The sequence below is a fragment of the Nuphar pumila genome, chromosome 15, assembly GCF_984573655.1.
Source record: "Nuphar pumila chromosome 15, dmNupPumi1.hap1.1, whole genome shotgun sequence".
NCBI lineage: Eukaryota > Viridiplantae > Streptophyta > Magnoliopsida > Nymphaeales > Nymphaeaceae > Nuphar > Nuphar pumila.
This window is the reverse complement of record NC_143263.1, coordinates 18,107,925-18,110,193: the sequence shown is the minus strand read 5'-3', so window position 1 is coordinate 18,110,193 and position 2,269 is coordinate 18,107,925. Positions and strand designations below refer to the sequence as shown.

The 2,269-nt window shown below is 51.7% G+C and overlaps 1 pseudogene; it reads left to right on the top strand.

Annotated features, from left to right (window-relative positions):
- Positions 1–288: 288 nt before the first annotated feature.
- On the top strand, positions 289–2,063 carry LOC149814673 (aspartic proteinase NANA, chloroplast pseudogene; annotated as a pseudogene).
- Positions 2,064–2,269: the final 206 nt, after the last annotated feature.

The following is a 2,269-nucleotide window of genomic DNA, read 5'->3' as shown; positions in this document are numbered from 1 at the left end:
CATTCGCGTAAGATGTCAGAATTCAGGTCCTTTGTGATTTGGAAAAGGAGAAAATAATAAAAAAAAAATACGGAAGAAAAAAACAAATCTGGGCACAACCCCGGACCCGTTCTGAAAAATTAATTCGCCGTAATGAGCAAAGGAAATCCATTTAAAAAAATAAGGAATTTATTTTCTCCGAGTCCGACTACAAATCAGTCGGGAAACCAACCATTTCCTTTCTCTCTTTCGTCCTAAGTTCCAAACAGAAGGAACCGAAAAACCATGCACCCTGCCCTCCCACGATGCCAAAACACCGAGTGTCCGTCCCTTCTTCCTCTCCAAATCCCTAATCTCTAAGCCCCTCCCTTCCCGCCGCATCCTCTCCTTCCCTTTCCCTCTCTTCCCATGGATTCGGGAAATGGAAATGCCTCTTCTGGATTCCATCTCGTCTTTCTAGTCTCACTCTGCACAATCTCCGTCTTCCTCGCCGTTCCGGCCCTCTCCGATGGGTCTCCGGCCTCTGGAGCGGCAATGCACTTCCGCCTCTTCCACCGCACTGAGCTCGAATTCCGGCCTCTCCTCGGAGAATACGACGACGAGGACGCTGCGCTCCGCTACCTGACGGACCTCACCACAAGGGACCTGCTCCGGCAGAAACGGATGTCCGAGATGCTCTCTTCCGGCCGCCGGAGGACGGCAGAGCTCGATGCCGGCTCCGGCGGAGCTGTCTCGTTCCAGGCGCCGATCTCGTCGGGTGCCTACGTGGGCACCGGCGAGTATTTCGTCAAGATCCGGCTGGGCACTCCGGCGAGGGAGTTCCTTCTCGTCGCCGATACGGGGAGCGACCTCACATGGACTAAATGCCGGTCCGACAGATCGCTTCGCCGGAGCACCTTCCCGGCCGTTGGCTCGGCGTCGTTCGTCCCGATACCGTGCTCGTCCGGCTTTTGCAAGCACACGCTGCCCTCCACGCTCGCTTCGTGCCCGACTCGGTCGAGCCCTTGCCGGTACGACTTCCGGTACGTGGACGGATCGTTCACCCGCGGGATCTACGCGAACGAGACGGTGACCGTCATCGGTCCTGACGGAATCGTATCGGAAATCCGAGACGTCGTCGTCGGGTGCAGCTCGCAGTTCCGGGGTACCGGTTTCAACCGAAGCGACGGGGTTCTCGGGTTGGGCCAAAGCGCCGTATCTTTCACGGTTAAGGCGGCACCGATCTTCGGTGGGAAATTCTCGTATTGTTTGGTGGACCATCTTAGCCGCAGGAACGTCCGTAATTACCTCATCTTCGGCGAGAATCCACGCATCTCGATTCGGAGGGACATCCGGTTCACGCCGCTCGTCCTCGACCCGGCGATCCAGCCGTTCTACGGCCTCATTGTCAGGGGGATCTCTATGGACGGCCTGATGCTGCCCATACCCGTCTCGGTGTGGAAATTCCGGTTCTCTGGCGGCACGGTCAACAGAGGAGTCATAATCGATTCGGGCATGTCTCTGACGACGCTGGCGAGGCCAGCGTATGACGTGGTGATGGCCGCATTCGAAGGGTATTTTGGAGATTTCAAGAAGATAGAGGTCAATCCCTTCCAGCTGTGCTTCAATACAAGCGTGTTAACAAGAAGACAAAGCAGGAGGGTGGGCCCCAGATTAGTGATACATCTTGGCGATGGGGCCCAGTTCGTGCCACATATAGAGAGCTACGTTATCACGGTGGCGAAGGGAGTCAAGTGTGTGGGGATGGTTCGAGGGGCTTGGCAGGGGCTGTCAGTGATAGGCAACATACTTCAGCAGCGATACTTGTGGGAGTTTGATCTGTTGAATGGCAGGTTGGGTTTTGCTCCCTCCCATTGCAGGAAATAGTCGTCTGATTTTTCTCTTTTTTATTTTATTTTAATTTTTTCATAAACGAAATCAAGATCTCATAAAAGGCGAGGTGGGGGGTTGATGAAGACGTTAATATATATCTGGTCAGGATATATATAGTTTTATATTTCTTATGTACTTCTCTACGTATTGTTATATATATATATGAGGATGTTGGTGATCCGTGTGTTTTTGTGATAAAGAGAGGTTGTTTGTCCGTTCTGTCCACTTTATTATTTGTATTCCCATCTCTCCCATTAATGATTTGATGATAATTTGTCTCAAGTTCTATCTTAACGCTCATTAAAAGTTGGAGCATTTATTAATTCACTAAGACGTCCTTGGCAGTACTCATTTTGTATGTATCGAAACTCTCTCTCTCTCTCTCTCTCCAACCATCTTGATCGGACGGCTCTTTGAA